Genomic DNA, 23,455 nt, shown 5'->3' with positions numbered 1-23,455 from the left:
CTTAGCCACAACCCTTTCTGAAATCTTAGCAATGAACGGTAATTTTGAAATTGGTAGTACTGAGAAGAGAAGCGTCAAGCTTAGGTTTTTTTTTTTTTTAACAGTGGGTGAATAACAGCATTCTTAAAATAAACAGGGACCTGACCAGAAATCACTGAGGTATTGATAATTGTGAGCACACAGTGACTGATAGACTGAAAGACATTTTTAAACAAAGATCCAGGTAAAATATCAAGAGAGCAGGAGGACGCTTTCATCGAATTAACTAACTTGACCAGCTCTGGTAAAAGAAATCTTTCTAAAATTACAGGCCTAGCTTGAGTTGGAGCTGACAACAGACACACAGAAAGAGAGATATTGTTCCTCTCATTACTGACTTTTTCAACGAAGAAAGAAATTTTTCACAATCTTCATTTGATGAAATTGGGACAGCATGTGGAGCAGGAGCAACAATATTACTCATAGTGTCGAAAAGTTCCTTAGGTTACCTCTGCTCTTAGACACTAAGTCTGAGAAATAGGTAGCCCCCACGCATATCAAACTGAAGTGTTAAAAGAGACTAAAAGGTCCTTTAAATGAAGGAGATGGACATGCAAATGAGTTTTCCTCCATAAATGCTCAACCTTGCGGCAGCAATGCTTTAAGAAGCGAATGCTGTGATTTATCCAGGGGGACAACTTTGAAACCGGAGCTAGTCTAGTTTTGACAGGACAAACATTGTCTAAAATAGAAAGACAATGATTATTAAAAAGATTTGTTAAAAGATGAACATTGTTATAAGGAGATAAAACTAAATTAAAGGCATCGGAAAATTTAACAGCAGTAGAGGAATTTAAGATGCGAGAGCTAACCACATGTCGAATAGGAGAGAGGGACAGATGAAAAGACAGGTTAAAAAGAATACAACAATGGTCCGAGATAAAAAAGGTCCTCAGTACAAATAAACTCAATGTTTAAACCTAAAGTAAAAACAAGGTCCAATGTGTGTCCTTTGGTGTGTGTGGGACCAGACACATGCTGTGTAAAATGAAAAGAATCCATGACGCTAAGGAAACCTCTGGCAAAGAGGTCAGAGTCATCATCAATGTGTATATTAAAATCCCCGACTATAACCAGTCTAGACAGCTTCAAGGTCGAGGATAGAAATTCACGGAACTCCTTTAAAAACATGCTGTTTATGCCAGGTAGACGAAACACTCAGTACACTAAAACAGATCTTTATTTCCAATTCTAACCAGCTGTAGTTCAACCGTTGAAAAATGCAACAGTGAAACCAGCTTCCAAACACCGCAGCGACACCTCCTCCTCGACCCGACGTCCGAGGCTGGCTGATGAAGGAGTACCTACTGGGGCAAAGTTCGATGAGGGGTGAATAGTCACCATCACGCTGCCAGGTTTCAGTTAGAATTAAGAAGTCCAGTTTTGGGGAATTTATGTCTCCCCAGTCACTGTGTTGAGCTTGCGTGTCTTGAGTCTGTGTTTTGGTCTGTGTGTTTCCTGTTTTATTTTGATAGTTTTTTGTCCTGTGTTTAGTGTTTTCAGTTTTGCTTCCCCCCCCCCCCCCCCCCCCCCCCCCCCCCCCCCCCCATCTCGTTATGTCGGATTAGTCCTAGCTGTGTTTCCCTCCTGTGTTTCATTCCCTCTTTACTCCCTTGTGTATTTAAGCCCTGTGTTTTCCTCTGTCTTTTGTTGCATCATACTACCCCTGTAGCTGTGTGTTCCTCTGTGAGCGTGGCAATGCCTAATCCTAGTTTCTCAGTTTCCTAGTTTTAGTTCTGTGTCTGTAGTGTCAAGTCTGATTTTATTTTCTTGTATTCAGGATTCGACTTTTGAACAGCCAAAATAAAGCTGCCTCCTCTAGTTAACTCTTTTGTTTCGTGAGTCCTGCATTTGGGTCCTTCCTGCCTGCCACACAGCCAGACCTTGATATTATCTTTTGGTTTGTATGTGCTTTATGTTGTTGAATTTTTATATACAGTATTATGCTTCAATGAGCAAGCAGCGTGAACATAAGCTTCACGTCTAATGGACACTTATTTTAATCTGAAGAGATGTTCAATCAACTATATATTCACAAAATGCAATGATGTCTTATCACTAATTATTTTCACCTTGCATTTACTGTAAGTCTAATAGCAATAATTATAGCTGGACACCTTTTGTTATGAGATTTTTTACTTATGGAGAATAAATGTCCAGATGTTGATTCCCCTTGAGTAGCTGATATTCTTCAGCATGGGAGAAATTATCATAGAGCTGTACGTATGAATTGGAATGAATGAGTGTGATTACAATTAGATTGGTTAAGTCATTTACTATGATAATGTTTGTCAGGGACTCAAGTCACAAACTGCAGGTTACTAGTTGGCTGCTTTAAGCACACACAGATCTGGCCCTGTTGTTTAATGTTGTAAATCACTGATGTTTGTAGGTGTCCACAGGGCTGTAAATCCAGGTTTCAAGATAATTTCAATTAATGAGTATTATCTCCTTTTTGCTACACATAGAAAAGAAAAAATTTAATGTCCTGACCTGATTTCCTCGACATCTTCAGCAGTGCACATCTGAAAACAGCTCAAGCCAGAACCCACCTTCATATGCCAGGTGTGGATCCATGAAAAAGAGAAAGGCATATAGAAATAGTGCTGTTCAAAAATTGCAGTATAATACTGTAATTACAGCATCAAAGAACAGTGCTAAAAATAAATTATAAATAACATTTTAAACACACATCTCTGGATCATGTAGATGCTGTTAATTTACTCTAGATTAAAAAAGGAGAATGTGTAACTTTTAGTAGGGAACGTTTCAGGATTTGAAAAATTGAATGAGTTTATGTTTGACTTCTGGATTCTCAAAGTCTTGGGTTCTACAAAGTTGAGTTTGATTCTAAACATAGTTTTTATTTTACAGTATCGTTTATAACCCCAGGAAATAGTTGGGCAATTGGATGCCCCTTACTACTAAACATCTGACATTACATAAGATTAATACAATTTAGTCACTTCTTTACATTGTTTTTTATATATTGTCTATGTATCATTTTGAATCATGTACACTGCTTTAACATGCATAGAAGTATATAAGTAGAAAAGACCTGCTGTGTCTAATTATAGTTGCTAAACTACTGAAATCACTGCTTGGGGAGAGATTTCATGAAAAGTCAATTTGAAAAAGGAAAATGCTTTGGCAAATTATACCACTCCAATATGCTGTAATAGCTTTTAAAGGCATTCAATCAATTTAAAATTACCACTCTTCCACCTCTAGTCTCATTTTCCAATACTGTTGACTGGTAAATGATCCGATTATCAGATCAGAGCCACAAAGACTGTGAAGAGATCAGTGGATCAGTTATCATTACCTTTCACAGCATGGGCAATAGTTTTTTTTAATCAGCAATGTGCTGGGTATACACAATCAGCCACTCTAAGTGCTTCATATGAAAGAAGTGTTTCATATTGTTTTATTGTATTATTAAGTCACACACATCAATTTATTCATACTTTTACAGTCACAACATGTTTATTTGATGAAAATCACATATTCATGACATTTTAATATTATACCAGTGTGGTGGTGTTTTTTCCGGGGAACACTGTTGCCAGATGGTCTGTCAAATTTTTCATCTCATTATCAGAAACTCCACTTTTCCCAGATGGAATGTGATAATTCAAACATCTCGCAGTGCTTCGTGTACAATAACAGGAGTGCACTGCATTATATAAATCGCATTTTCAGCATCATGTGTATTCAGCTTATGATCACATTCATCATCGTGCAACAGGGCAAGTCTGTCTCTCAGGGAGCCTCTTGAAGTTCAGGTAGCCAGTTGTGCTTGATTGTTACAATCAGACTGAGGATCAGTGTTGACTTGAGGACCACTTCACCATTATGTGACACTTCTTCAGAGTGATTCCTGAATATGAGGCATTAAACTGGAGACATTTTTTCCTTCTAATTCTAGAGGATAATCACACTTTGAAGTCAGGGTAGAGGGGAACACAATGCGGCCATGCAGAAATGATAGCCAAATCACAGATGTGATCAATTCTCATATAAACCTAGCTTGGAAGGATTTAATAACATCATGTAATATTGTACACCATTTTTCCAACCCTGACCATGTACTAGAGCAATTGTAAGTAATAAAAAATAACATTTAAAGATAACACGTGAATTTGCAGTCAATCAGATTTTACCTGCACCTGACCATTATGCACATGAGATCAGATGCACTAAGCAGGGAAATCAGCATAGGGCCAAAAATGTGCCCAAAAATGTGGCGAGTACTATTAGCACTGGGTAAAATAAATAAATGTGCTTTATGAGAAATTGGTACAATAAATTAGAAAAAAAATAATGTAGCAGTTAACCAATTTCAGTGACAGCCAGCATTTCAGTCAGAGTCAAAAATGTGAGGTTGTAAGGGAGTAATGTTCAAACAAAAATGTTGGTGTAAGTAAATGATCTGAAGGAGAATCAGTGTGTTTTGGTATGTGTCAACTCTTCTGTTAGAAATTGGTACGAGCTTTGTGGTCTTGAGGACTGAGGCTCAGGTGGAGTGAAGGATTTAATCAGATTATCACAAACCAGAATATGATTCTGAATATGCAAGAACCAGCTGGCCTGAACACAAAAAATTGCTTACCATCAGATCATGAACTATGTGTTAATGAAAATAGTGTTACTGTGTTATGTGCTTGCTCTTATTATTTTTTTTAGCAGACAGTTCATTGCTGCAGACACTTAATAATGTCAACTGCATGTTGTAGGATTCAGATGTTCTAACACAGTCACATCTAAACCATTAAGAAAAACGGAGACATTTTCATTGTCTACCAATCTCTGTGCACAAAAGTGACTACTTTTTAATTTTTTAATGTAATGTAATTTTTTGTCAAGGAGCCACATCTACATGGACACCAGCTTTATAAGCTATTAAATCATAAGTTTCTTTACCGTCCAATTAGACAGGCTGAAGCTCCAGCAGGACAGGATGAAATGCTTGACCCACACCCTTCACCAGACTCATCCTGATGAAGACTGCAGGCTACTCTGGTCATGCAATAAAGCTGTTCTTCAAGCTTCATCCTCTTTAGATGTTCACTCTTCTACTTTGCACTTTGGAAGTTAGATGTCATGCCAGAAACCTCTAGTCTATTTAGAGTCAGATCAGCAATAATGAAATAGAGAGGATTTCAACCAAGAATTAGTGTGTCATCATAAGAAAAAAAAATATACTGATTTAAATAATTCAACAGCATCAGATGCAAGGTTACATCATACATAATGCCCATATTGCACTTTGTCACTAATGTGTGATGTTGCATACCCTGTTAATTGGTTCCATCTGTGGTGTGATCCAACCTCATAGATAAAGCAATGTAGTTCCTAAACAAAAAAACAAACAAACAATACAAAATTTTAATTGCAAAAAAATAACTTTGTCATTTCTTGACTGTAATACTTACATTTAAGGATTTTCCCCCCATGTTTATATCATTCAAATTCAAAAATTCAAATTCAAATTCAAATTTTTATTTGTCACATACACAGTCATACACAGTATGATATGTAGTGAAATGCTTGGACAACTGCTCGTGACCTAAAGAAAAAAGAAAAGGCTATGAATAAGATAGGAAATAAATAAATATGAAAATAAAAAAGGGTAAATTTAACCAGGAAGGAATAAAATAAAATATAAAAAAATTAAGTTAAGAATGAGATAACTGTACAACACAAATTAGAATGAAGGGTAAATTTAACTGGGAAAGAATAAGATAAAATATATAAATTAAAGTTGAAAATAAGATAACTGTACAACAAAATACAAAGTATAGACATTTATAAGAATGTAAGAGAAATATAAATATATATACACACAATAACAGCAGCTGCAATCCACATTATACAGTGTCTTGTGCAGTGCAAATATGCTTAAAGTGATGAAGTGTAAACAAATGTCCAGAATGTCCAGTGTGTGTGTAAGAACTATATGTGTGGGTCAGTACTGTCATCACAGTTACCTCCTTGTCATAGTTTCCCTTCCTTTTTAAATTTCTTTTATCTACAGCAGACTATCATTTCCAATCTTCACTGTCCTTAGAGTATCAGCAGAGAGCATAAGGTGCTGAGTAGTTTTTGTCAAATGCTGACTGCTTGTGGATATAAGATGCTTAACAGATGTTCTGAGAGTTCCCGCTGTGATATTCATTATGGTTCTTCTTGAGTGTGGGCGAGGCAATCATCATGACCCATTGCTTTTTTCCCTTCTGAAAAAGAGGCATGACCCTCTCTCTTCTGTACTATAATTGTGCTTTAATAAATATTACATTTGAGATATTACATTTTACTTAACGTTGATTAATAACTTAATTACATAATTATAGTTGAAAAAACATTAATTTTGTTGTATCTTGTTCTCTGTTCAAATGTCAAAACACCCATTCAAAATGTTGGCTTTCATAAAGAAGTCTTTTCAGCTTTCCCGTGAAGGTTTTGCTCATTCTAGTCATTAAAATGCTATAGGTGTTTTTGTGTGTGTGAGTGGCCTCAGGCAGTTTTTGCTCTAAAAGGAATGGGGGGAAAGGCAGACATGTAAAAGTGATGAATGCAGGCCAGGAACCTCAGTACCAAATGATCTTATTCACTGTGATCAGGCAGTAGAATGACAAGGTTTACACGAGGAAAACAAAAATCTGTCATATTTTATTATTAGAAACTCTGCAATTTCTCATGAAATTTTAATAGGCCGTACACAAAAAGCACCAACGAAAACATTTCACCGGAGCACAGTATGATTCCATGTAAATAAAGGAAAATGTTCCTGCAGCTAAACTACTTGAGCTGTGGTGCTGTGAAACATCAAAGTGTTTAATATATGAGAAGCGTATTCTTTTTCATAATGAAGCCACTATCAGGATAGAACAGACTGCCTCCTCATACAAAAGGCTGAGGCAGCAACATGGAGAAAATATCTTAATGACTAATTACATTTTAAGATGTGCAAATGGTTTATATTCAAAGCCGTGACTGTGCTTTAATCCTGTGAGCAAAGAACAGTATTATTTGAAAATCCCACATCTCCCATATGGGCTACTCTACATGACACAAATTAGTGGGCTTTCTAGTTTTTCAATTGCGCTATACAGTGCATAGCAAACAAACTTTGACAAGAAGAAAAAAATAAAAGAAATTATGGTCATTATGACAAGAATAACACTGGGATTTCTTTTGTATGGTGTGTTTGGGGACAATGGTGGGATTATATGCAGATGTCCTAATATGTGATTGAATTAAACTTACAGCTTGCTTGACTTCTGAGTCTGTTTTTACAGACATCAGATTGCAACACGGTGTCATGACATATGAAATTAAATTCCCTGCTGTAGAATATATTAAACTGCTTGCCAGAGCAGAAATAATAACGTAGTCATGGCTTATCAGTGCATTCAAAGGCTTGTCATAAGTGATGAAATATGGTAATTGTATTTTTAATATCAGAATCAAAGCTGTGTTGGTGAATGATGGAGCATTCTTGGTAGATCTGTGGCTTTAATGATAATTTTTTTAAAGTTCATGTGAAATACTGGCTCCTAGCTGCTGATAACGGCCTGCACTGCTTAGGTGGGAGCTGTGTACATGTGCTTCAACTTCCTTCAAGACTGTTCAGTGAATGTGTGCTTGCATTCACTTTGTAAAGAACATTTTCAGAGTAAGACATATTTGGACATATTTTGGTTAAAGTAGCAATACTCCAAACCAGTTAGGTTTTATCATTACCTTTTAAATGTATATGTTTGTCTGTTCATTTTAGCTTTACTTTATACTGCACAAGCCCTGCCAATTCAAGACCCTTTATAATATTACACTCAAAAAAATCTGTTGTTGGATGAGCACAATCATGGCACCTTTTTCCACGTGATTTAACCAAGTACAATAACCCATTTTTGACCATGTCAAACCATCACATTTGGCATTTGGTGGTTTAATGTAATCAGATTACGTTGGATCAACGTAGTATTCTTACATTGACTTGAAGTGATTTATTGAAGTATGTAAAGTGAAATTTGTTTTAATTCATTCTACACAAGTTAAAAACTTTAGGAAAACACAATAAAATCTTGTTGTTTGAACAACTACTTTGTTAATCAGGGCAATTACTGTTAGTCTTGCTTAATGAACAGATATGGGGGTTGATGATTTCATAGAGACTAACAACCATTTGCACTTACATTCATGGGTAATTTAGAATCACCAATTAACCTAACTCTAATTACACACTTCAAATCAGCCAGATTGTAGATTTGAACCCAGGCCCTTCTTGCTGTGAGGCAAAAGCACGAACCATCACACCACCAAGCTGTCAATACAGGCTTAACAAAACTAGGAAAGCTAATATTACAAGGCTTGATGCAGAATTTTCTGTACGTTTTTGTCCTTGATAGGTTAAAACACAATAAATGGTGTGGGTGTAGTTCTCTGCCTCTTAAAACAGTTTGAAATCTCATGTGATCTTGTGAATTTCGTGAGTCCAGCAACTAACCACTCTTACTAGATTGTATCATGTTATCTCAACAAGAACAAATTAAGTTGCTGAATTTCATGCAGATGCTACATGATTTAATTACGTTCACCATAGAAACATGAAATCATTTAGTTCAAATTACAAGTTTGAATCTTGTACATGTAACAACCACCCAATTTCATTTTTTTTGAGTGTAGAAAGAGAATCCCAGTGATCTCTTTGAACTCTCTTTGAACAGAAAAAATTCTTTGACAGAACCAGGCTCAAAAATGGACAACCATCAGCTGACACTGGCTGGGATAGAACAAATCCTACTATAAAAAGAGAGTGGACACAAGCTAATAATATCCAATAGTGGCATATAAACACACGAGGAGTGGAGGAAGAATGATTGTGGATCATGGGTCCCTCGGCCTGACTAAAGGATCTACAGACCTTGTTTTGCGCTGATACTGCAGCATTAAATTTGTGGGTTATTCTTAGCCAGCAGGAATTTCTGATTGCTATTACTACCAATGTTACAATAAGTGTTGCCTATAACACTGATGACCTTGCATGGCCTACAGCTAACAGGAATTGATAGCTGGTGAAAGGAATGCTGGCATTTTACCATTTGGTTTACTTTTCAGACATGGAAACTATCTCTGTTATACACTACCAACTATGGCAAGCATAGAGCATTATTCTGGGATATACTTAAGGTCACCAGGCACTACTTTTTTATTAAAAGAAAAATCAATGGTAACAACAACAACAAAGAAAACTCAAGTGCCAGTCAGTCAACGGCTCTCTGAAGTCACTCAATTTTGTAATTTTGCATACCGCATTTAAATAATTAAAACTTTATTTCATCAGGCAGTCTCATTAAGATTAAAATCTCTTTTACAAGAGAGACCAGGGAACAAGAAACATTAACAAGAACATAATCAGCAGATGTGAACAACACAAGGAACATCTTTAAAAACAAGAACAATTTCCAAGGGGAATCAAAGACACTCACTTGACAGCTGTAACTTAATTTGAAAAGTGCATAGTACCTGAAATCGGATCCATCAAGGTTATCAAGATTAAGTATTTAGTGGATCATGATTTATACCTACACTATTTAAATGAAGGTAATGTTAGAGGGTTTAAAAGCTTAAGCATTTTCACAAAAAGAATAACTGAAGCCCATCCAACCTTTTCAGACAGAGAGCAATGATGAAATATGAAATGTGTCATCTGTGATAAAGCATACTCCTCTATGATATATACGGATTAACTGCTGTAGGGGCTGGAAAAATACGAAATATTCCCATAGTGCTATTTGAATGATGCAAAGAATGTGAAATATATGCACTGTGTTTTGCCAGAACGCCACACAATTGAACAAAAAAAGTTCTATTTAGTTCTGTTCAATGCCCAACACTTTTCTTGCAGACATTTTGACTTATAGCAGGAAAAGCACAGGTGAAACTAATTACATTAATGATGGATCAGTTTCATCAACTGTATCAGTAAGCTGTGACAGTGAGCCAGCATGCACAACTCCAGGACCCTCGCCCAGCTAAATGAAACAGAGCCGTAATTAATGTTATTAATTACACCTGTGTTTACCCTGCAATGACACGCAAGGAAGTAGCTTACCTAAATGGAAAAAGTCTTTTAATGTTATCGATTACGCCTGCGCTTTTCCTATGATAACATATTTTTTCTTCCAAGAAAAGGCCTCCATTTCATTTAAAAAGAAAAATTGTATAGTGTTGCAGGGCACTATATCTGTTAGTACTAGAGAAAAAAGGTCAACAAGGATGGCTAACTATGACGTTAATTAATTGATTAAGGAAATATTTTATTAGTGAACATGTGTTCAAGCTTCAGCCTTGAGAAAACAAATATTTAAAAATGAAAGAACTGGTCAACTAGTCAGAACTGGCCAAATACCCACACTTTACCATACAGTGGAATTAAGATAATGTTCATCTTATAACACATGTCAATGTACTGTTCAGCTGTCCGTGAAAACAACAAAACCGATGACGTAGCATGTGTTTGTGTTCAAAACGTTGGTGCCCATCAACTCAACTTCAACGTCTGACACAAATTTCATGTGGAGGATCATTTGTGGTGCTGGTCTCTGCATTCAAAACAACAGCTGTCAGCTGGAGAGCCCAGATTATCCAAACCTGAAGGCGGTAAATCAGGTGAGATACATTATTGCATGAGCATCCTCACCATGAGGTTGTGCATAATGAATCTGTCTCCCAGGGTGACACCATCAGTGCCACCTACTGTAACTTTCTGAGGGGTCTGATGGAGAAAGCATGACAAAGACAACCTCAACTGTGGCGTGTGCTACTGTTATCTTGTGACAGCTCACAGTGCAATGAAAATGCTGGAGTTTTTTGCCCATACAACTTTTGCTCACCTCCTGCTGTAGTTACAAGATTTGATTTCCTGCACCACCTTAAATTGAAAAAGGAATTGGAGGATTACTTATTGGACACAAAGAGGCACCAGACTACAGGACCTTTAGATGGAAGTTCTGTAGACATGCTAAAAGCTACCATGACCTTGAATGCAAGATCACCCATATTTAAATCAGGTAAGTGTAGTGAAGCAAAACTGTATGGTTCAAACAGTTAAAGGAATTTTCCTTGTAGAATTACAGGCACCTCAAAATTGCAGCAAGCACAACTTCTGAGTACAGTCACTTCCCACTGGCTTTAACTGTAATAACGGACAGTCGAGCAGCAGAATGTGCTGACTCAGAAAAAATTCAACCCAAAGCACCGAAGCTTTAGCGGCTGAAAGGTGTGAGTCTTTTCTGCTTAGAGACTATTTCTCCACTTATCTTTTATTTCCGATCTTGAGCGTGGAAGTCATTTTCTCCCCTTTCTTCGCACCCCAAGCAAACCTCAAGGCTAAAAAGATCAGAGTGATATTATTAGCCGTTAGTCTTGTCTGACTTCGGTGCGGCTCCTGGAGTCAGCTGTCAAATCTGACACAACACCTCACCCGTATATTCTTCTGCATCCTTCCTGAAGCTGATACTGTGTTTGAGGATCAGGTTTAAGAAGGTTTGCTTGCAAATATTAACCCATGGGGCTCATTTAATTAAGAGGAGAAGTGATCTCTGCCAGTACTTAAGTGAAAGAGAAAGGGCAGATGCCACATGATATTATCTAGGAAAGGAGGTGGTAATTAATCACTTTGACAGCCCTTGATATGTAAACATGGCTAATTTCAAGCAGTTCTTTTTTTCTTGTGGACTCACATAGGTACGAGGTGCGTCTCATTGGCAGCCATGACAGGTTTAAATTGCCCTTCAGCAAAAGTGGGCAAACTGCCAAACACTGTTACTATTTGATGTAGATAGAGTTTGACATCCTGATTAAATGAATATGAGCTGGAGATCAACTCAAATCAAATGAAGCGCTTTTCTAAGAGCTATTAAGTCTTTGAAAGATGACTTTAAGACCAGAATAGCAAACATCAGCATGTTTACTAGCAACATTTCCACACAAGTTGGAGAAGCATAAATTCAGCTCACTCTTTAAGGTGGATGTTTGCATTTAGGATGTAATGTGTTTGATTATTTAGCCACCCGAATGTCACTCATTGGTCTCTAGACTACAAATTTGTTTAACTTAATTCAATTCAATTCTATTTTATTTATAAAGTGACAAATCACAATAGCAGTCGCCTCAGAGTGTTTATATTGCAAGGCAAAGACCCTACAATAATACAGAGAAACCCCCCTATGACAGCGGTCTACAACCCCGGGCCACAGACCAGTCGTTTGGTACCGGTCCACGAGAGTTGAGGCTCGGGTTTGAAATTTATGGTTTTCAGCGATTGTATTGTTTTTATCGTTATTTTTTTTTTAATCGTTTTTATTGTTAACTCAATTTCCCTGGGTCTTTTCCCATGTGTTATGAATACATCTTTTTTTTTTTTTTTTTTGGTACCAATACTGGTTTTATTTTGTTGTATTTATCTGCGACACCTTAAAGGCTGGTCCGTGAAAATATTGTCGGACATAAACCGGTTCGTGGCACAAAAAAGGTTGGGGACCACTGCCCTATGAGCCCTATTTGACAACCAACAGACCTTTCTTGGAGCCTTAGAGTCCTAAGCTAACAGTTAACTAAGCTAACTGGCTAGCTTGGTTAGCTTGCAAGGTGAAACACTAACAAAGAAGTGAGGGTGTACAGGTCGCTGAAAGTAGTTTCTACAAAGATCCCTTTGGAGTATTTGTTAACTTTTTGTTTAACTTACCACAGATAATAACCTTAAGATTCTGGAGAAGGCCAAAACTGGCTTTTTTTTGTGTCAGTGTGCCAGTTATTTTCTTTGCGCCATGGTTGCCAAGACTTAAAAGAACACAAAAAATACACACAAAAAACTTATTCTGCACGGGTAAATGTTAGGGTTTTGTTCATCACAGATAAAAACTCTTCTGTTTCCTACCTCACATCAACAAACAGTTTAGGCCTGATCATTTTACTGTTTAATGGTGTGAAAACACCTTTTCACTTTTTCAGCTGAACCGAGTACATTACATCTGTGTGGTCACAGTGTCTGGCATTTGAAAAAAAAAAAAGTATGCATTGTTTGTCTGTAGCAAAAAATGCCAAAATTGATTGGTGTGACCTTTTCTAAATTCTAATAGTGGCTTTTAGTAGGAAAAAAGAAATAAACCATAGACTTGCTTGGTTGCCTCTAAATGACCCTGTCCGCAGAGTCCCGCAACTTCTCCTGCAAACGCACCTACTGTGTCACACATGTGAATGAACTCAGTCCCATTTGAAAAAAAAAAAGTCTTGTATAAAGTGTGTGTAGAAATTTACTTCAGCGATGGCCTTTTTGTGCTCTGAGTCACACACTGTAAGGGAGCAGATTCCCAGGACTTTTCCTCTGGGGGGACTGGAGAGGAGAATAAATGAAGACTAATGACTTCTGGCAGATATGCAGAAAACAAACATGGAACCTGCTTGAATTATGCAACCATAATGCCTGTGTGTTCTAAACACTGTTAAAATTGTACAAGTAAAATATTTAGTTGCTTAGGAAAGCATTTTTACAGACTTTGAACGTTCACCTTATCCTTTTGGTTTTTCTAGGAATATCTGCTTTTAACAAGATCAAACCTTGGAGAAAATGTGGAAACATTCACACACAAAAAAAAGGAAGACATAAAGTTTAGTGTTTATCTGAAATGCAGTCCAGGGTTTTGGAAATAAAGGGTATGTTTTCCTTCCTTGTCCAAAGACCGTGACTCTGAACTTAGCTACATTAGAGCAACTGCCTGTGCTCCATAACTCGACTGAGCTGTCAAATGAACCAACGCTGCATGAAAAGCTCTCAAAATTTCTGCAAGAATCGATCTGGACTCTGCTGTCAGTCTTTCAGGCTAGAGTGTGCTCTCCCCTGATTTGATGCAGAGCTGTAGCAAATAGCAGTATCAAGTATGTGAAATCAAACATAAATCATATTTATTTCATATAATCTATAATAAAAGTTGTATTTCTTGAGGAATGTAGGTATTACCCCAAACTGAAACTACTCACACACTGTAAACATTATGCATATGAGGCGTTATCAGAAAGTTTTGAGAATAGTGACATGAAAACCAAAAGGTTTACCTTGTTGAAAGTGGCCTGATCTCACATACAAGGTGAACCTTGTCGTGTTGTGTAGGCAGGCAAAAATCTATCAAGCAGTCCAGGTGGCAAGTAAAATCACAGTATACAGCACAATGAGTGTTGTAAAATATGACTGGCACACTTCTAGTTTTCTCCTGGTCATAGAGTATATGGTCTGTGGGAAATCCCAGAGTGCACAGTTAAAAATCACAGCAGTCTTCCGAGTTCTATACAAATGAATGGTAAATCGGACAAAAAATTAGCCAAAGATGTCTTACAGCCATTACCTAGTTAGCTTAACTTTAACACATGAAACGGCTTCTACATCTCTGCCCACTAATTACAAAATGTGTTCAAGTAAACATTTATTTGAGCCCCTGTTTCCAGCCCTTCTTATAAAAGGACAGACACTTTTGAAAGAGACAGATATTATCTTGGTATTCTTAAATATTTGGCAAGAAATGACAAGAAAAAGTAGCTTTAGAACAAAAAAAATGGTGTCTAAATTAATGACAAGGGATGGCATCACAATGTGACTCTTCTTTCTTTTTTATGAAACTCTCTTCAGATTATGATACAAATATTGAAAATATTTGAAAGGTCCTTTACATTTCAACGCTCTCACTGATAAAGTAATAACCTGACAAATGATCTGATCTACTGAACCCAAATACTAAATGACAAAACACTTGGGTTTGATTGTTTCCCTTCTCTATTTTTATCCCAACTATTCATAGGATTTTTTTTTAAATTGTGTCTTTTTATGTTTGGATTTATTTATTTTTTACAGTTTTACTGCCTATTATAAAATGATCAGCTTTGTTAGAAAAATCAGTGACATTACTTTACAAAAAAGTCCTTTTACTTTTCTTTGAGCTTGGTGATGCATTGGGATGAGCAGGATGGAACTTCCCGGAGAATGAGTTGTGGGGGTCAGTATAGACCTTGTCTGTTTTTGATGTTTCTGTCAAGGAACAGTTCAAACAAGTCACACCGCTGAGAACTGCTACTTGGTGTTTTGTAACTTTTATAACTACTACTTTCTACCTCTTTCTCTGCTTGACTTTTAAGAGGGTAAAGTCGTATGGTAAAGTCTGACATTTGCAGTGATTAGGCCAACCTGGTTAATTTAACAGTTCCCATCCAAAGAGGCCTAGGCCATTTTTGTTACAATGGGAAGTGCTTACAGGTCTTCCTGTATGACCACAACTGCATTGCTTCAGTGAACCCTGAAGTGTTTCTCAAGTCACATATTTAACTTTTTTTTCCTGCTGTGACAATGGAAGAAAGAAATCTGTCAGCAAGACTCTTTGGTCTAAAATTGTAAGAAATACATGTGTAAAAAAAAGTTCCTCATATTCCACTGTTCATTTTTTAAAAAAAACTGTAGTTGTAAAAAAGAGATTTCTATAGTTTAAAGTGAAAAACGTAAACTTTTATAAGAGACGGGGCTAAGCATTGAAATTTCTTCAGTATTCAATATGAAAAATTAGGCTTTGTCATTTTTTGGGGGGGGGGGGGGGGGTGGCCGACAACAGTACACAATGGTAAACTGGTGCATAATAAACAAGCGAATAAGGCAAAAAATAAACATTTTTGATGGGAAATTGGTCTCAGACCACACTGAGATAGAGCTGTGCAGAAATTTTGATTTTATCGTGGTGGATGTAAGACAGCCAAAGTAAGTGGGAATACATTACAATGTTTTTCAAAGGTGAATTTCGGTCAGTGACAAAAACCTGCAGTTTTGGTATCTGTGAGATGTTGACTTTCAGCACCCGACAGCATGTCCATGTATGTGCCGAAAGGATCCACGTTTGGCATTCACTTGTTTGTGCAGAATCCGTTAATCTGCTCGTTAATTGTTTGCTGTTTTGTTTGGTGGTTGTTGAAATGGTTTTGTGAGCTTTTAGCTTAGATTCTGACATGTCTGTGGATACCACACATGTCTGTATTTAAATAAGACATCTGGTGGTACATCCCTTTAAACCAGATCTTCTCCCTCTCGATACTGGGGGCATTGGGGTTCAACAGGTTAACAGTTTGCTTAATTACTTTGTGTACTATCAATGGCCATGAGGGAGGTTTTTAAAAATAGGAAAGACTGTGCAACTTATGAAAATACAGTTAAAAGTCAAAAATGTCTGCTTGTGCCTGTTTGTGATGAGAAGCAGATCAAACAAGTTAAGAATTATAAATGGCTTCAAGCGCACATTCAGGCCTGTCAGACTCATCTACATGCACACATTTCTGCATCTCTGGCATTCAAAGACGCTTTGTATATGGTTTATTATATTGAAAAGATTCAATACTGAAGTGCAACTTTACTTTCTTCAAGTTGGCAATTATTATTCCATGTTTTCATAAAAGCCTTATTTTTATGCATTTGCTACTACTATGGAGAACACACATAAGGTTTAAGGCCTGGACAAGTTTGAAAGTTTGAAAACAATCTTTCACATAATGGTACAATCCCTGTCTGTCTTTGCATGTGATCAGTGTGCCACCCCTGTCTGCATGGATTCTCAGCAGGGCTGAAGATTCAGCTCCCACATACCAATGGGCTATTAATAATCTATATATGAAATTATTTCGTGGGCCAGATAAAATTGTATAGCGTGCCGGATGTGGCCCGCAGACTTAGATATTAAAAGTTGTAACTTGTGATTGTAATATAATATTAGGTAAGTGTGCTAGTGATGTTGCAAAATGCGAACTGTAAAGCCCAAGAATGTGGTTTGTCTTTGTCATTATCTATTTGGATTATGCATGCTGCAAGGTAATTTGCAGGTTGCACTTTGTAGTTTTTCTTGTATACGGCTCTATAGCTGTAATGGTGGTTTAGGACACGGATGGACTAATGCAGTCTCAATATTCTGGTGGTTGATTGGCTGAAACTTCATTCTTCATGTAGTATAATCAGTTAAACATAAAAATCATTAATAAAGAGCTTCTTGCTTAGAAGGTTAGTTTCCTGATTCTCATATTGTAATTCATGGGGATAAGTCACTCAGAATTGGGAGGATTAAACTGAGCACCTGTACAAAACAGAAAACACACACACACACACACACACACACACAGACTAGATTCTGTATCTTATCAGACGCTGCAGCAACTGAGATGATCAAGAGGTCTGTGTTTACAGGACAATGTTTCCTCATGCAGGTTAGGGCTATGTCACAACGTGATCTTAATCACATCGTTCTGATATCTGAGTTCTGACTCGGCAACATATCACCAGTGTTTCCTGCAGATCGGTTCTGATCATGTAGAGATTTAGGTCCCAGAGAACAGAAAAACACAACACTCACAATTTGCTTGTGCAACATACTAAAAGCTGCAGCCAGTGTTTTAATGCAAATGAGCTGCAGCCATTTAAATCTATCCCAGAATGTCAACATTGTTTGATAAGCAAGCAGTTCAGGAGTGTGGTGTCGCTCCCATCAATTTATGCAAGGAATGTGCAAATAAAGCTGCGACTCTGACATTTTATTTTCACCTCCCATTGGTAAAAAAATAAGAGAGTCTGATATTTTGCGTGTATATATGCATGTGGTTCTTAGCTGGTCTGTCCTGAATGCAGTTTTTAACAATGTGGCAAAAAAACTAAGCGCATTAGTGTAATTAGGCATTGTGATAATTATGGCTAAAATGATCACAATTATTTTAGTTCCATCTTCAAATCATGATCATTTCACTGATTTTAGTGACATTTTTTTAAATTGCACAGAACACTTCTATAACATCTTTACAAATCTTTGCACCTGGCAGAAACAGTGAATTATTCATTCACTGTTTCTGCGTCATGTGTATGAATAAGATTCCAAGCAACGCAGTGAGAATTGTACAATGCAGGTATTGCTATTTTGAAAAAAATAATTGGGGATAACGTCTTTTGCTCGGTATATTTAAAAATTTCCTTAAGATGTTTTTCCACATCGTGATCAGTGGACAGACATTTTTGGCTAAATGGAAGGTGATGGATTAAATTTCAGCGTGTGTTTGTAAGCGTGATGGATACGCTGGCATCCTACACAGGCTCACTTTTACGAACGTCTGAGTTGATGTTGAATGAGTCACACTAGAAACCATTGTATTGTTTTTCCTTAGCCTTTGTGCATTAATTATACTGACGTTTGTGGTGCTTTTTCAGGTGGTTCAGTTAGTAGTGTTACCTGTCTGCATTGCAGAGATACAACTCTACAGCACTCTTTGCATATGATTTCTTCTTGGTTAACATCACCTGTACTACATCCAAAGTTTTTCCACACAATGAAGGATGATCTGCTACAAGGGACAAGTGCGTAACTTTCTGCTGTGCCAGACTTTTGAATTCTTGTTTTGCTGTCTTTTAACATAGTGTTACTTTTCCAGATTAGTCCAGGAAACGTCAAACTGAGCAATGCAGCTGTGATTGGCTCATGGAGGCACGTGGTCAGCTGCTGATTTAGGGAGAGCTTGACTTGCTTTTCCTTTGCTTCATAAACTGTAGAGTATGGATTGAGAGGCCAAAATTGTCGTCAAGAATAAAATTCAAATAATTCTGCAGCCCTGAGTGTAATGATAATAACCACTGGCACTATGCAGGCTGCTGCACAAAGCTCCGCTGGAAGCCTCCACGCTTGTAACAGTGCTCTCTGTGGATTCCATGCATCTAATGGTTTATGTTCTTTCCACTGTTTGCTCATGCTTCAATCCCTCCCGTGGGTCATATTGGGGTCTAATATGTGTGACAGCCGCACAATAGGATTTGAAGAAGGTCCATTTTTTTCCTAAGAATCAATATTACAAGTTATGCAGAATACCAACAAGATGTTTTGTGCCTCAAGGAAGAAGGTAGGCAGGAGTTCATTTGAATTGAATGAGGAAACTGAACATTTTCACTGGGGTTATGAAAACATACACAAAACAAGTTAAGAAGTAATGTTTGAATCTTGTGGTAAAAACTGGTAAGTTGCATCGATCCATTTTCTCTTTATTGACTGCTCACTGGGGTTAAGTGGTGTGATTAGTGGCGGATTTAGAAGTGTATATATAATTGAAGTGATTTTTTTTTCTTCATCATCTGGGAGAACAGTTCATAATTAATTCTGAATACTTCTCAATTAGCCCTGCAATTAGCTATGCAATTACCAGATACAGTACCACACAAGTGAATTATGTGGACAGTGTCAGCTGTACTGTAGTTTGACATGTCATGGCACTGCAGCTGGCAACAGTGCTGCTGACACATACAGATGGTTAATAATTCAATAATGTGTTAACATTAAAAAAAAGAAAACGTATGTTGTCCACCTGGGATGTCAGAAGGGAGGAAGGAAGAAAAAATGAAACCCAGTTTGTGTAAATGTCTGATTTGTGTACCAGGTGCTCTGGATGTTCTTCAGCAGTTGCCAGTAGCACTCCCAGCCCAAGCATCATTCGACAAAACAGAAAGAAAAAAAAATGGAAAAATAAAGCACAGGAACATTGCCCGTTGTTCGCCTTGACTATTCCAGCCACTGTGGTGCAGGAAGCACTTTAACAGCCCACTATCATCCATCTGTGCCTGTGGTGGCAGCCACGGCTGCAGACGCCCTCTATTCATCACTGCCGACAGGTCGCAGATCCGCTGATTCGTAGAGCAGGGGAGGGGGTGGGTGGGTGTTTACGTTGTGTGAAGGAGAGTTTCTGATGGAGCTGGCCAGACGGTGGGGGCAGCCGCAGTCCATTTCCCACCACAGCAGTTGACAGTTTCACCCTGACCCTTGTGAGTTGCCTGATTTCCACCTGCCATAGTTCACATGCTTGGAAACGAGCTCAATGATAATTGAAGCTCTGGGACAAGCCCACCAACAGCTGCCAGAGTGGGATTAAAACAGGATATGTTGTTGAACATTTAATTTGATGGTTTGGACATATTTTAAATAATAATATAAAATATATGAGTTATTCCCTGAAACGTATTTAATACAGTTTTATTTAGCACATACGGGTGAAGCCAAGACGATGCTCATGACTAGTCAAAACTAATTGTGGTCAACCTTCTGGCGGCCAGAACAAGCAAAGCTGACTCATCTTAAGGGTGTTAGAATGGGCGTCTAACTTTTCCTTCCTTTCACAATGTGATGGACCGAGCAGTGAAAGAAACTTAGGCACAGGTTAAAGTCCTAAAAAATGATTTTTTATTTAACCCCAAAAACATAATTGGTTAAATCATGCAAAAAGAATCAAAATCTTGGGCCCATAAAAGAGGTCAAAATAACAGAACTCTACTCAAAGTTGACAACACTACTGATAACTCAAACAAACTGACCTAACCTAACGAGACAAAGGGGAAACTTAAATAGTGGCTGATCAGCCCACAAAAACAGGAGAAGGGGTAAAACACACAAAACCTAACTAAACCTAACATAATGAACTCCAATTCCCCCCCATGGTCCCGAGTTATGGCATGAACCAATTTGTAGTCTTCCTTTAAAGCTCGCTCCACCCCTTTTCCACCTCTTGGCTCCTAACTAAGGTAACTCAGAAAACAAAAGATTAATCATACATAACAGTGTAAACTAAAATGTGCGCACTTATTTTAGAATGCAGTGTTATGTGGATATGTGAATTAACTCTAAACCAAAACCAGTTATTTATTGTCCTGTAAATCAATTCCTATATTTAAAGAAAGACAAATGTGAATGCAATGTTACTTATAAGCCTCTACACTAACATGGTGGGTATTACCACTGTGTGGCTGTAAGTGCAGCCATCACACACAATAACAGTCCTTGACATATACTGGATGTCTGCTGTAATTATGTACATGAAATTTGCGACAGTCTCTAGGATTAAAATCACATTTAATCTGTATTATTCACTAAACTGTCAAAAACAATAATGTTTGCTTATTAACAATTTGGTGCTGGTGCAAAAGTCACGCTAAATATGGTTTTATCAGTATGAATGAAGATATGTACCACAAAATAAAGCATTACATGGCATCCATCACAAGGAAAAAATGCAAATACACCATAGACAGTATAAAGAACAAACACGCACACAGAGAAATGAGACTGTAGTGCAATAGAAGAAGTCAAGATTTGTAGAAATGAGCACAAATATCCATTTGACTATAACATATGGATGTCAAGCAATAATAGTGCCATCATTTTAACCCAAAATTAGCAAGAAAACAATTTGTTATAAACCATAATGGTGACAGGAAGTATGTTTTTACAAGTGTAGAACAAATCATGTTTTCTTTTGCAGATCAAGCAGTGACAAAGCTCATTAGGGGGCAACACATATATTCATACAACAGAAGTTATGTCCAGTAACAGTTAGTTTTAGAAACATCTACATGTACAGCACATAAGCAAATGATTAGAGAGAGTGACCAAAAGAAAATCAGTTTTGAGCTACTCTTTTATCTTCAGAAAATGATTAAAGTATGTCATATTTCATTTAACTTAGCTGCACACCCTGCAGTCCTTGCAACCTTTGGCTGCATCAGAAGTCTGACCCATCACCAGTAGAGTTATTTGATGCCCACAAGTTAAAGCAAGGTCTTCTTGTTACAGCTTACCGCATGCATTTATGCAGGATGAAGTCCACATATATAATCAATTCTGACAGGTCTTTGTAAGCCTGGCTTATATTTCATATGACAAGGAACTGGGATTCATAAGAGACTGACAGCTTTGCTGAAATTAAGCACTGCAGTTGGTAACAGTTGGTCAAGCTTGGTAAACCCTGGTCACCTAAAACCTTGTGACTAGTCATCCTCTCCTTTGTCTGTTAGCACCAATTCTGATTAGTTTTTTTGGTGAGAATAGAGCAGAAGTTGAAAATACACCTTTTCTTGTTCTAATTGGAAAAACAAACCCAAGGTGGTCTCACCCTGGTCAATATACAAATGTTTGAGTCTGTGGCTGTTGCCATCTGATGCTGCTACAAATCTTTTTAATCTAGGTTCTAATCCTTGTCTTCTACATTATAATACAGATTTGCTATGTGAGCCTCCTTTGTACAGGGTGATAAACAAAATGATTCAGTCCAATACTAGACTCCATTTGTTAAAACTAGCTTCATATTTTTATACTGCAGTGGTGCTGCTTCCTAAATCTAAACACTTTGTCTATGGCACATCACCACACTAGGTTGTGTGTGTCGATGTAATACCGTTATCTAACATTATGTTCATTGCATCATCTCCTTTTGGAGATTAGTCTCTCCTTGGCTCACAGCAATCACTAGTGTAAGCTTTGTCAGAAGCTTTTTTCATGTTGACAAAATTCACAAATTCGAGTGTACTGATGCGTTTGATTTACATCAATATTTGTAACATGAAGCTTGTGGGGAACTAAAAGGGAAGGGACATTTATTCCCTAAGGTGTGTCCCTACAGCAGTGTTAGCCCCCAGACGTGGTGCATTTTTGTGAGGGTGCTTAAGGTGTGTTGCCTGGGAGGAGGTGCTGCCTTAAAGCCAGTAAACAAAACATGGCAGAAAGCAATGTAATCTTCAGCCTTACACAGAAAGATGTGCCCAGATAGCTGTAGCTATTTTCAGGCCTATAATAATTCCCCTTACTCAGCGGTGGATGAATGGTATATAACATCCTCCTGAGTTGCCTTATTATTAGGTATGGAATAATTTATATGACAAATTAGAACAATCTGTAATCAATTTTGACCTTGAATCAATCTAGACAAGTACAGAAAATTACTCAGAGGCTCGATGAGGCATGTGTGCCTCGTTAGAGGGTCATCACATATTGCTCCTCCTGTGTTGAATTTCCTGCCTTTCACAACTCACCAAACCATGCTGACAGCCCGCTATGTCGAGGGAGGCCCGAGACGCCAGTGCGCCTCTGAGTCTGATCAAAGGGCTCGTTACAAATGTATCCACGCCCCATGGTCACTTTGTTACCAAGCCAATTATATCACAGCTAAATGTTTAGTCAATCAGAGGGGAGGGAAATGGTGCCCTCAACTCATATGAGTGCCTGGCTTCATTTCACTTCACATCAGCCAGTACCATATCACAGTGGAGGAGCGGTGCAATTGCTAAATCATCTGGTCATAATCTCTACCCAACTTGAATTAAGTGGTGTGAGCATATGGTGCTATTTACGATGACAAATGTAATACCAGTGACAATGAAACTAATTGAAATGTGCGCTGGTGGTGCAAAGTCTCCACAGGTCATTTGCATATTTACTAAAGCAATGCTGATCAGTAGTTGGAGGTCTGATTTTATCAGATAAATCTGTGCCAGTAGGGGTGACTGAATTCCAGGTGTTCACTAAAAAAACAACAACAACAA

The sequence above is a fragment of the Neolamprologus brichardi genome, chromosome 17, assembly GCF_056152115.1.
Source record: "Neolamprologus brichardi isolate AB-2024 chromosome 17, ASM5615211v1, whole genome shotgun sequence".
Lineage (NCBI taxonomy): Eukaryota > Metazoa > Chordata > Actinopteri > Cichliformes > Cichlidae > Neolamprologus > Neolamprologus brichardi.
This window is presented reverse-complemented; position numbering follows the sequence as displayed.